Here is a 14,531-nt window from a genome sequence, read left to right as displayed (position 1 = left end):
ACCAAAGCCAGCTAAAAAGTCAATAATCCATACCTAAAACTTGAATTGGACTACTTCTTACTGGTTATTACATCAACTTAGAAGCTTCATCTGTGTTCTACTGTGGTGATTTTAGTGTCTCCAGATCCCGCAGCACGTGACATAGCTTTGCAGACGATAAGTACAACCGATTCAGAGAGGAGAGCGGCCAATGTGACGATCTGGCTTTAAGTCGATTCGATAACAAATGACGAAAACGGACGTATTTCTCAGGTTTTTACTACATATGAACACTTTTCACATTCTCCCGTGCAACTCGGCTACTAGTCCTCCTTTCATGCAGAATGTTAAGGTCCTAGGTCATGTCCAAGGCACCAAAGCCAGCTATAAAGTCAATAATCGATACCTAAAACTTGAATTGTACTACGTCTTACTGGGTATTACATCAACTTAGAAGCTTCATCTGTGTTCTACTATGGTGCTTTTAGTGTCTCCACATACCGCAGCACGCGACATAGCTTTGCAGACGATAAGTACAACCGTTTCAGAGAGAAGAGCGGCCAATGTGACGATCTGGCTTTAAGTAGATTCGATAACAAATGACGAAAGTTGACGGATTTCTCAGGTTTTTACTACATATGAACACATTTCTCATTCTCCCGTGCAACTCGGCTGCTAGTCCTCCTTTCATGCAGAATCATAAGGTCCTAGCTCATGTCCAAGGCACCAAAGCCAGCTAAAAAGTCAATAATCGATACCTAAAACTTGAATTGTACTACTCCTTACTGGCTATTACATCAACTTAGAAGCTTCATCTGTGTTCTACTATGGTGCTTTTCGTGTCTCCGCATACCGCAGCACGCGACATAGCTTTGCAATCGATAAGTACAACCGTTTCAGAGAGAAGAGCGGCCAATGTGACGATCTGGCTTTAAGTCGATTCGATAACAAATGACGAAAACGGACGGATTTCTCAGGTTTTTACTACATATGAACACTTTTCACATTCTCCCGTGCAAATCGGCTGCTAGTCCTCCTTTCATGCAGAATGTTAAGGTCCTACCTCATGTCCAAGGCACCAAAGCCAGCTAAAAAGTCAATAATCGATACCTAAAATTGAATTGTACTACTTCTTCCTGGCTATTACATCAACTTAGAAGCTTCATCTGTGTTCTACTATGGTGCTTTTAGTGTCTCAGCATACCGCAGCACGCGAAATAGTTTTGCAGACGATAAGTACAACCGTTTCAGAGAGAAGAGCGGCCAATGTGACGATCTGGCTTTAAGTCGATTCGATAACAAATGACGAAAACGGACCGATTTCTCAGGTTTTTACTACATATGAACACTTTTCATATTCTCCCGTGCAACTCGGCTGCTAGTCCTCCTTTCATGCAGAATGTTAAGGTCCTAGGTCATGTCCAAGGCACCAAAGACAGCTAAAAAGTCAATAATCGTACCTAAAACTTGAATTGTACTACTTCTTACTGGCTATTCCATCAACTTAGAAGCTTCATCTGTGTTCTACTATGGTGCTTTTAGTGTCTCCGCAAATCGCAGCACGCGACATAGCTTTGCAGACGATAAGTACAACCGTTTCAGAGAGAAGAGCGGCCAATGTGACGATCTGGCTTTAAGTAGATTCGATAACAAATGACGAAAGCGGACGGATTTGTCAGGTTTTTACTACATATGAACACTTTTCTCATTCTCCCATGCAACTCGGCTGCTAGTCCTCCTTTCATGCAGAATCATAAGGTCCTAGCTCATGTCCAATGCACCAAAGCCAGGTAAAATTCAATAATCGATACCTAAAACTTGAATTGTACTACTTCTTACTGGCTATTACATCAACTTAGAAGCTTCATCTGTGTTATACTATGGTGCTTTTAGTGTCTCCGCATACCGCAGCACGCGACATAGCTTTGCAGACGATAAGTACAACCATTTCAGAGAGAAGAGCGGAAAATATGACGATCTGGCTTTAAGTCGATTCGATAACAAATGACGAAAACGGACGGATATCTCAGGTTTTTACTACATATGAACACTTTTCACATTCTCCCGTGCAACTCGGCTGCTAGTCCTCCATTCATACAGAATGTTAAGGTCCTAGCTCATGTCCAAGGCACCAAAGCCAGCTAAAAAGTCAATAATCGATACCTAAAACTTGAATTGGACTACTTCTTACTGGTTATTACATCAACTTAGAAGCTTCATCTGTGTTCTACTGTGGTGATTTTAGTGTCTCCAGATCCTGCAGCACGTGACATAGCTTTGCAGACGATAAGTACAACCGATTCAGAGAGGAGAGCGGCCAATGTGACGATCTGGCTTTAAGGCGATTCGATAACAAATGACGAAAACGGACGTATTTCTCAGGTTTTTACTACATATGAACACTTTTCACATTCTCCCGTGCAACTCGGCTGCTAGTCCTCCTTTCATGCAGAATGTTAAGGTATTAGGTCATGTCCAAGGCACCAAAGCCAGCTATAAAGTCAATAATCGATACCTAAAACTAGAATTGTACTACGTCTTACTGGGTATTACATCAACTTAGAAGCTTCATCTGTGTTCTACTATGGTGCTTTTAGTGTCTCCGCATACCGCAGCACGCGACATAGCTTTGCAGACGATAAGTACAACCGTTTCAGAGAGAAGAGCGGCCAATGTGACGATCTGGCTTTAAGTCGATTCGATAACAAATGACGAAAGTGGACGGATTTCTCTGGTTTTTACTACATATGAACACTTTTCTCATTCTCCCGTGCAACTCGGCTGCTAGTCCTCCTTTCATGCAGAATCATAAGGTCCTAGCCCATGTACAAGGCAACAAAGCCAGCTAAAAAGTCAATAATCGATACCTAAAACTTGAATTGTACTACTTCTTACTGGCTATTACATCAACTTAGAAGCTTCATCTGTGTTCTACTATGGTGCTTTTCGTGTCTCCGCATACCGCAGCACGCGACATAGCTTTGCAATCGATAAGTACAACCGTTTCAGAGAGAAGAGCGGCCAATGTGACGATCTGGCTTTAAGTCGATTCGATAACAAATGACGAAAACGGACGGATTTCTCAGGTTTTTACTACATATGAACACATTTCACATTCTCCCGTGCAAATCGGCTGCTAGTCCTCCTTTCAAGCAGAATGTTAAGGTCCTACCTCATGTCCAAGGCACCAAAGCCAGCTAAAAAGTCAATAATCGATACCTAAAATTGAATTGTACTACTTCTTCCTGGCTATTACATCAACTTAGAAGCTTCATCTGTGTTCTACTATGGTGCTTTTAGTGTCTCAGCATACCGCAGCACGCGAAATAGTTTTGCAGACGATAAGTACAACCGTTTCAGAGAGAAGAGCGGCCAATGTGACGATCTGGCTTTAAGTCGATTCGATAACAAATGACGAAAACGGACCGATTTCTCAGGTTTTTACTACATATGAACACTTTTCATATTCTCCCGTGCAACTCGGCTGCTAGTCCTCCTTTTATGCAGAATCTTAAGGTCCTAGCTCATGTCCAAGGCACCAAAGCCAGCTAAAAAGTCAATAATCGATACCTAAAACTTGAATTGTACTACTTCTTACTGGCTATTCCATCAACTTAGAAGCTTCATCTGTGTTCTACTATGGTGCTTTTAGTGTCTCTGCAAATCGCAGCACGCGACATAGCTTTGCAGACGATAAGTACAACCGTTTCAGAGAGAAGAGCGGCCAATGTGACGATCTGGCTTTAAGTAGATTCGATAACAAATGACGAAAGCGGACGGATTTGTCAGGTTTTTACTACATATGAACACTTTTCTCATTCTCCCGTCCAACTCGGCTGCTAGTCCTCCTTTCATGCAGAATCATAGGGTCCTAGCTCATGTCCAATGCACCAAAGCCAGGTAAAATTCAATAATCGATACCTAAAACTGAAATTGGACTACTTCTTACTGGTTATTACATCAACTTAGAAGCTTCATCTGTGTTCTACTGTGGTGATTTTAGTGTCTCCAGATCCCGCAGCACGTGACATAGCTTTGCAGACGATAAGTACAACCGATTCAGAGAGGAGAGCGGCCAATGCGACGATCTGGCTTTAAGTCGATTGGATAACAAATGACGAAAACGGACGTATTTCTCAGGTTTTTACTACATATGAACACTTTTCACATTCTCCCGTGCAACTCGGCTGCTAGTCCTCCTTTCATGCAGAATGTTAAGGTCCTAGGTCATGTCCAAGGCACCAAAGCCAGCTATAAAGTCAATAATCGATACCTAAAACTTGAATTGTACTACGTCTTACACTGTATTACATCAACTTAGAAGCTTCATCTGTGTTCTACTATGGTGCTTTTAGTGTCTCCGCATACCGCAGCACGCGACATAGCTTTGCAGACGATAAGTACAACCGTTTCAGAGAGAAGAGCGGCCAATGTGACGATCTGGCTTTAAGTCGATTCGATAACAAATGACGAAAGTGGACGGATTTCTCATGTTTTTACTACATATGAACACTTTTCTCATTCTCCCGTGCAACTCGGCTGCTAGACCTCTTTTCATGCAGAATCATAAGGTCCTAGCTCATGTCCAAGGCACCAAAGCCAGCTAAAAAGTCAATAATCGATACCTAAAACTTGAATTGTACTACTTCTTACTGGCTATTACATCAACTTAGAAGCTTCATCTGTGTTCTACTATGGTGCTTTTCGTGTCTCCGCATACCGCAGCACGCGACATAGCTTTGCAATCGATAAGTACAACCGTTTCAGAGAGAAGAGCGGCCAATGTGACGATCTGGCTTTAAGTCGATTCGATAACAAATGACGAAAACGGACGGATTTCTCAGGTTTTTACTACATATGAACACTTTTCACATTCTCCCGTGCAAATCGGCTGCTAGTCCTCCTTTCATGCAGAATGTTAAGGTCCTACCTCATGTCCAAGGCACCAAAGCCAGCTAAAAAGTCTATAATCGATACCTAAAATTGAATTGTACTACTTCTTCCTGGCTATTACATCAACTTAGAAGCTTCATCTGTGTTCTACTATGCTGCTTTTAGTGTCTCAGCATACCGCAGCACGCGAAATAGTTTTGCAGACGATAAGTACAACCGTTTCAGAGAGAAGAGCGGCCAATGTGACGATCTGGCTTTAAGTCGATTCGATAACAAATGACGAAAACGGACCGATTTCTCAGGTTTTTACTACATATGAACACTTTTCATATTCTCCCGTGCAACTCGGCTGCTAGTCCTCCTTTCATGCAGAATCTTAAGGTCCTAGCTCATGTCCAAGGCACCAAAGCCAGCTAAAAAGTCAATAATCGTACCTAAAACTTGAATTGTACTACTTCTTACTGGCTATTCCATCAACTTAGAAGCTTCATCTGTGTTCTACTATGGTGCTTTTAGTGTCTCCGCAAATCGCAGCACGCGACATAGCTTTGCAGACGATAAGTACAACCGTTTCAGAGAGAAGAGCGGCCAATGTGACGATCTGGCTTTAAGTAGATTCGATAACAAATGACGAAAGCGGACGGATTTTTCAGGTTTTTACTACATATGAACACTTTTCTCATTCTCCCATGCAACTGGGCTGCTAGTCCTCCTTTCATGCAGAATCATAAGGTCCTAGCTCATGTCCAATGCACCAAAGCCAGGTAAAATTCAATAATCGATACCTAAAACTTGAATTGTACTACTTCTTACTGGCTATTACATCAACTTAGAAGCTTCATCTGTGTTCTACTATGGTGCTTTTAGTGTCTCCGCATACCGCGGCACGCGACATAGCTTTGCAGACGATAAGTACAACCATTTCAGAGAGAAGAGCGGAAAATATGACGATCTGGCTTTAAGTCGATTCGATAACAAATGACGAAAACGGACGGATTTCTCAGGTTTTTACTACATATGAACACTTTTCACATTCTCCCGTGCAACTCGGCTGCTAGTCCTCCTTTCATACAGAATGTTAAGGTCCTAGCTCATGTCCAAGGCACCAAAGCCAGCTAAAAAGTCAATAATCGATACCTAAAACTTGAATTGGACTACTTCTTACTGGTTATTACATCAACTTAGAAGCTTCATCTGTGTTCTACTGTGGTGATTTTAGTGTCTCCAGATCCCGCAGCACGTGACATAGCTTTGCAGACGATAAGTACAACCGATTCAGAGAGGAGAGCGGCCAATGTGACGATCTGGCTTTAAGGCGATTCGATAACAAATGACGAAAACGGACGTATTTCTCAGGTTTTTACTACATATGAACACTTTTCACATTCTCCCGTGCAACTCGGCTGCTAGTCCTCCTTTCATGCAGAATGTTAAGGTCCTAGGTCATGTCCAAGGCACCAAAGCCAGCTATAAAGTCAATAATCGATACCTAAAACTTGAATTGTACTACGTCTTACTGGGTATTACATCAACTTAGAAGCTTCATCTGTGTTCTACTATGGTGCTTTTAGTGTCACCGCATACCGCAGCACGCGACATAGCTTTGCAGACGATAAGTACAACCGTTTCAGAGAGAAGAGCGGCCAATGTGACGATCTGGCTTTAAGTCGATTCGATAACAAATGACGAAAGTGGACGGATTTCTCATGTTTTTACTACATATGAACACTTTTCATATTCTCCCGTGCAACTCGGCTGCTAGTCCTCCTTTCATGCAGAATCTTAAGGTCCTAGCTCATGTCCAAGGCACCAAAGCCAGCTAAAAAGACAATAATCGTACCTAAAACTTGAATTGTACTACTTCTTACTGGCTATTCCATCAACTTAGAAGCTTCATCTGTGTTCTACTATGGTGCTTTTAGTGTCTCCGCAAATCGCAGCACGCGACATAGCTTTGCAGACGATAAGTACAACCGTTTCAGAGAGAAGAGCGGCCAATGTGACGATCTGGCTGTAAGTAGATTCGATAACAAATGACGAAAACGGACGAATTTCTCAGGTTTTTACTACATATGAACACTTTTCTCATTCTCCCGTGCAACTCGGCTGCTAGACCTCCTTTCATGCAGAATCATAAGGTCCTAGCTCATGTCCAAGGCACCAAAGCCAGCTAAAAAGTCAATAATCGATACCTAAAACTTGAATTGTACTACTTCTTACTGGCTATTACATCAACTTAGAAGCTTCATCTGTGTTCTACTATGGTGCTTTTCGTGTCTCCGCATACCGCAGCACGCGACATAGCTTTGCAATCGATAAGTACAACCGTTTCAGAGAGAAGAGCGGAAAATGTGACGATCTGGCTTTAAGTCGATTCGATAACAAATGACGAAAACGGACGGATTTCTCAGGTTTTTACTACATATGAACACTTTTCACATTCTCCCGTGGAAATCGGCTGCTAGTCCTCCTTTCATGCAGAATGTTAAGGTCCTACCTCATGTCCAAGGCACCAAAGCCAGCTAAAAAGTCTATAATCGATACCTAAAACTTGAATTGTACTACTTCTTACTGGCTATTACATCAACTTAGAAGCTTCATCTGTGTTCTACTACTCTGCTTTTAGTTTCTCCGCATACCGCAGCAGGCGACATATTTTTGCATACGATAAGTACAACCGTTTCAGAGAGAAGAGCGGCCAATGTGACGATCTGGCTTTAAGTCGATTCGATAACAAATGACGAAAACGGACGGATTTCTCAGGTTTTTACTACATATGAACACTTTTCACATTCTCGCGTGCAACTCGGCTGCTAGTCCTCCTTTCATGCAGAATCTTAAGGTCCTAGCTCATGTCCAAGGCACCAAAGCCAGCTAAAATGTCAATAATCGATACCTAAAATTTGAATTGTACTACTTCTTACTGGATATTACATCAACTTAGAAGCTTCATGTGTGTTCTACTGTGGTGATTTTAGTGTCTCCGCATACCGCTGCACGTGACATAGCTTTGTAGACGATAAGTACAACCGATTCAGAGAGGAGAGCGGCCAATATGACGATCTGGCTTTAAGTCGATTCGATAACAAATGACGAAAGCGGACGGATTTCTCAGGTTTTTACTACATATGAACACTTTTCTCATTCTCCCGTGCAACTCGGCTGCTAGCCCTCCTTTCATGCAGAATCGTAAGGTCCTAGCTCATGTCCAAGGCACCAAAGCCAGCTAAAACGTCAATAATCGATACCTAAAACTTGAATTGTACTACTTCTTACTGGCTATTACATCAACTTAGAAGCTTCATCTGTGTTCTACTACGGTGCTTTTAGTTCCTCCGCATACCGCAGCACGCGACATAGTTTTGCAGACGATTAGTACAACCGTTTCAGAGAGAAGAGCGGCCAATGTGACGATCTGGCTTTAAGTCGATTCGATAACAAATGACGAAAACGGACGGATTTCTCAGGTTTTTACTACATATGAACAGTTTACACATTCTCCCGTGCAACTCGGCTGCTAGTCCTCCTTTCATGCTGAATCTTAAGGTCCTAGCTCATGTCCAAAGCACCAAAGCCTGCTAAAGATCAATATTCAATACCTAAAACTTGAATTGTACTACTTCTTACTGGATATTACATCAACTTAGAAGCTTCATTTTTGTTCTACTGTGGTGATTTTAGTGTCTCCGCATACCGCAGCACGTGACATAGCTTTGCAGGCGATAAGAACAACCGATTCAGAGAGAATAGCGGCCAATGTGACGATCTGGCTTTAAGTCGATTCGATAACAAATGACGAAAACCGACGGATTTCTCAGGTTTTTACTACATATGAATACTTTACACATTCTCCCGTGCAACTCGGCTGCTAGTCCCCCTATCATGCAGAATGTTAAGGTCCTAGCTCATGTCCAAGGCACCAAAGCCAGCTAAAAAGTCAATAATCGATACCTAAAACTTGAATTGTACTACGTCTTACTGGGTATTACATCAACTTAGAAGCTTCATCTGTGTTCTACTACGGTGCTTTTAGTGTCTCCGCATACCGCAGCACGTGACATAGCTTTGCAGACGAAAAGTACAAGCGTTTCAGAGAGAAGATCGGAAAGTGTGACGATCTGGCTTTAAGTCGATTCGATAACAAATGACGAAAACGGACGTATGTCTCAGGTTTTTACTACTTTTGAACACTTTTTACATTCTCCCGTGCACCTCGGCTGCTAGTCCTCCTTCATGCAAAATCTTAAGTTCCTAGCTCGTGTCCAAGGCACCAAAGAATGGTAAAATGTCAATAACCGACAGCTAAAACTTGAACTGTACTACTTTTTACTGGCTATTACATCAACTTAGAAGCTTCATCTGTGTTCTACTATGGTGCATTTAGTGTCTCCGCATACCGCAGCACGCGACATAGCATTGCAATCGATAAGTACAACCGTTTCAGAGAGAAGAGCGGCCAATGTGACGATCTGGCTATAAGTCGATTCGATAACAAATGACGAAAATGGAAGGATTTCTCGGGTTTTTACTACATATGAACACTTTTCACATTCTTCCGTGCAACTCGGCTGCTAGTCCTCCTTCATGCAAAATCTTAAGTTCCCGGCTAATGTCCAAGGCACAAAATCCAGCTAAAAATTCAATATTCAAAACCTAAAACTCGAATTGTATTACTTCTTACTGGCTATTACATCAACTTAGAAGCTTCAACTGTGTTCGACTATGGTGCTTTTAGTGTCTCAGCATACCGCAGCACGCGACATAGCTTTGCAGGCGATAAGTACAAGTGTTTCAGAGAGAAGAGCGGCCAATGTGACGATCTGGCTTTAAGTCGATTCGATAACAAATGACGAAAACGGACGGATTTCTCAGGTTTTTACTACATTTGAACACTTTTCACATTCTCCCGTGCAACTCGGCTGCTAGTCCTCCTTCATGCAAAATCTTAAGTTCCTAGCTCGTGTCCAAGGCACCAATGAAGGGTAAAAAGTCAATAACCGATACCTAAAACTTTAATTGTACTACTTCTTACTGGGTATTACATCAACTTAGAAGCTTGATCTGTGTTCTACTATGGTGCTTTTAGTGTCTCAGCATACCGCAGCACGCGAAATAGCTTTGCAGACGATAAGTACAACCGTTTCAGAGAGAAGAGCGGCCAATGTGACGATCTGGCTTTAAGTCGATTCGATATCAAATAACGAAAACGGACGGATGTCTAGGTTTTTACCACATATGAACACTTTTCATATTCTCCCGTCCAACTCCGCTGCTAATCCTCCTTTCATGCAGAATCATAAGGTCCTAGCTCATGTCCAAGGCACCAAAGCCAGCTAAAAAGTCAATAACCGATACCTAAAACTTTAATTGTACTACTTCTTACTGGCTATTACATCAACTTAGAAGCTTCATCTGTGTTCTACTATGGTGCTTTTACTGTCTCCGCATACCGCAGCACGCGACATAGCTTTGCAGACGAGAAGTACAACCATTTCAGAGAGAAGAGCGGCCAATATGACGATCTGGCTTTAAGTCGATTCCATAACAAATGACGAAAACGGACGGATTTCTCAGGCTTTTACTACATATGAACACTTTTCACATTCTCCCGTGCAACTCGGATGCTACTCCTCCTTGATGCGAAATCTAAATTTCCTAGCTCATGTCCAAGGATCCAAAGAAGGGTAAAAAGTCAATAACCGATACCTAAAACATTATTTCTACTACTTCTTAGTAACTATTATATCAACTTAGAAGCTTCATCTGTGTTCTACTATTGTGCTTTTAGTGTGTCCGCATACCGCAGCACGCGACAGAGCTTTGCAGACGATAAGTACAACCGTTTTAGAGAGAAGAGCGGCCAATGTGACGATCTGGCTTTATGTCGGTTCCATAACAAATGACGTAAACGGACCGATTTCTCAGGTTTTTACTACATATGAAAACTTTTCACATTCTCCCGTGCAACTCGGCTGCTAGTCCTCCTTTCATGCAGAATCTTAAGGTCCTAGCTCATGTCCAGGGCACCAAAGAAGGGTAAAAAGTCAATAACCGATACCTAAAACATTATTTCTACTACTTCTTAGTAACTATTATATCAACTTAGAAGCTTCATCTGTGTTCTACTATTGTGCTTTTAGTGTGTCCGCATACCGCAGCCCGTGACATAGCCTTACAGACGATAAGTACAACCGTTTCAGAGAGAAGAGCGGCCAATGTGACGATCTGGCTTTAAGTCGATTCGATAACAAATGACGAAAACGGACGTATTTCTCAGGTTTTTACTACATATGAACACTTTTCACATTCTCCCGTGCAACTCCGCTGCTAATCCTCCTTCCATGCAGAATCTTAAGGTCCTAGCTCATGTCCAAGGCACCAAAGCCAGCTAAAAAGTCAATATTCGATACCTAAAACTTGAATTGTACTACTTCTTACTGGCTATTACATCAACTTATAAGCTTCATCTGTGTTCTACTATGGTGATTTTAGTGTCTCCGCATACCGCAGCACGCGACATAGCGTTGCAGACGATAAGTACAACCGTTTCAGAGAGAAGAGCGGCCAATTTGCCGATCTGGCTTTAAGTCGATTCGATAACAAATGACGAAAACGGACGGATTTCTCAGGTTTTAACTACATATGAACACTTTTCACATTCTCCTGGGCAACTCGGCTGCTAGTCCTCCTTTCATGCAGAATCTTAACGTCCTAGCTCATGTCCAAGGCACCAAAGCCAGCTAAAAATTCAATATTGAATACCTAAAACTTGAATTGTACTACTTCTTACTGGCTATTACATCAACTTAGAAGCTTCATCTGTGTTCTACTATGGTGCTTTTAGTGTCTCCGCATACCGCAGCACGCGACATAGCTTTGCAATCGATAAGTACAACCGTTTCAGAGAGAAGAGCGGCCAATGTGACGATCTGGCTTTAAGTCGATTCGATAACAAATGACGAAAACGGACGTATTTCTCAGGTTTTTACTACATTTGAAGACTTTTCACATTCTCCCGTGCAACTCGGCTGCTAGTCCTCCTTTCATGCAGAATATTAAGGTCCTAGCTCATGTCCAAGGCACCAAAGCCAGCTAAAAATTCAATATTCAATACCTAAAACTTGAATTGTACTACTTCTTACTGGCTATTACATCAACTTAGGAGCTTGAACTGTGTTCTACTATGGTGCTTTTAGTGTCTCAGCATACCGCAACACGCGACATAGCTTTGCAGACGATAAGTACCACCGTTTCAGAGAGAAGAGCGGCCAATGTTGTGGGGCGGCGAAGAAGTTGTCGAATGAGTTGTTTGAATGTTCATTTCACGTAACAGACTATTGCCGATGCAACATATGTGGGACGGCGAAGAAGTCGTTGTTTAATGTTGAATGAAAGTTGAACATTGCCACCTTAAATCACGCGAGCCTGGCAACTAATTTGGTGGCCAGTCAGAAAGCGAAGGGAAACTTACTGACCTTAGTTCCCAGTCTGCACGGCCACATTCCTGTACAGCCCAGCTAAACGAAAAATATCCATAGTTCTTCACGGGATTAGGGCTGCTTCAATAAAATTTAAAGTTCCAAACAAGATTTTATTATCTTAAAGGCTCACACAAATTACTCGAAACTTCTGAAAATGCTAAAGACATTAAATATTGTTAATTCAGCCAATCGTTTAATAGTTCAGAGGCGACTTCTACAGCAAGTTCCTCCCGAATAGTTCATTACTCTAACTAACGGTGCTCTATTAATAGTTCGCAATAATGTTAAAAAAAAAAATTAATGCTCGCCTTAAAAGTGGAGTTAGTCACCACTTGCCACGCGGAATTATACTTCACACGGACGGCACAATAACAGTTTGTTACCGAAGTCTAAACGATCCAGGACGGTGTACAGTCCTCGCGATTTTCAATGTCCGTTTACATTGCTAAGTACGCGCATGTCACAGCCCGCTATGACGTCACCCGAGGCGAGGCGCGATCGGACGTTAAGCTCGCGTGGACTAGGCGTTGGTCTAATGCGGAGTGAGCTTACTACTGCCTCTGCCGCTCTTTTTATATAGCTCCGGCGCGTACCGCCAAGAGAGCATCTGTTCTTTCCATTCCTATGCAGATGCCTGCAGCCTTCAAATGATCGCTATCTCAGGCACATAATCTTAAATATCACATTTAATAATAGCTTTACAAACTTCTCAATTTTTGTATACATACATCTGAGCAGTACAGAAGCACGTAGAAAATCTCAGCCCGCTAAAATTAAAACTTTACTCTCTAGACTTTTTACAATGGAACTAACGGTAGATTGTTACCTCTGAACCATAGCTTTATCAAGACTTGTATCAGCTGTTAATTATGCTACAAGACTAAAACTTGGTGTAGCTTTGTTAATTGTCCTATCTGATCATTGGTCTTAAAGAATTTGTTTTATCATTAAAATTTAAAGTACTTAATCTATAATGCTTATGTACATTTTACTCACAAAAGTAGTTTTTACTAAATTACTAAAAAACTAGAAGAGGTAACTGATTGTGGTATTTCCATTATTATTATTAGGGTGAACTGAAGCATCCTACCAATTTTCAATATTGTAGCTCTATTATTTCGCGCCTCTGATTTTTCCGAAAAACGCGGATTCTGGAGTCAATTTTAGTTTTATGGTTTTGGAAACCAGCACCACTCATTAATGACTTCTTACTGCACCTTCTCACCAAATTTTGGCTTCCTAGCGTCATTATTTAGCGCCTCCTATTTTTCTTTCAAAACGTGAATTTTACGTAAACTACTAATTTTATAACATTAAGATTTGTTACCTGAAACATTATTACATAGAACTATACTTTAACAAAGTTTTACACACAAATCTTAATTTTTACTTTTATGTTAAATGTGGTGCAATACTATATGCAGGCGCGTTACGATGACGTGACGCTACTAGCAGTGAACTAGGGTAAGTCCCGTGCACTCGCTCGCCTCTGTATCTTATACATGATACAGCGCTTGCTTTGCTTCATCACCCCCTTTTTAATTTTCGTGAAAATCTATTTTTGAACAAAATTAAATTTCTAAAAGAACAAACAAGCGATGGATTACATTAGTATACCTCTTTCAACTTAAGTTGCTTCTTCTTAGGAAATTCCTTATTACTACATACACAAAATAACCATACTCATATACACATAGAAAACCTAGTACAGAAGACATTCACAAATTATTTACATACATTTACATGGAAATATAAATTTTTCAATGGTTACAAAATAGTTATTTTTTTTTCTTTAAAATCAGTCTCTTCCTGAAAAAGAAAATACACACGACTTTTATCACTGCAACGCACTCACATTTTTCTTTTACTATAATACTCGGCACTGTGGTGGGTGTCCTATTGTAACACTCATTTAATTTCACTGATTGACAAAATTGTGGGAGGAAATTGTATTCACTGTGGTTTGCGTCTCTACTTCCAATCTCCCTACCGCTTGTTGTCAGTCATTCATGCAGCCTGCATGTCCCTGAGAAACAGACAATACAGTCTAAGTTTCTGTTTTCAACTTATATCTAAGGTAGGACAAAGTACATTTTATAGTTTATATTCTGGCACTATTTTACTAATTGTGAAGTTGTCAGAAAGACATTTAGCACTAAGTCGTATCTGATACAATAG

This window comes from Schistocerca gregaria, chromosome 6 (genome assembly GCF_023897955.1).
Source record: "Schistocerca gregaria isolate iqSchGreg1 chromosome 6, iqSchGreg1.2, whole genome shotgun sequence".
Taxonomy (NCBI): Eukaryota; Metazoa; Arthropoda; class Insecta; order Orthoptera; family Acrididae; genus Schistocerca; species Schistocerca gregaria.
The sequence above is the reverse complement of the archived record's forward strand: the minus strand, read 5'-3'. Positions refer to the sequence as shown.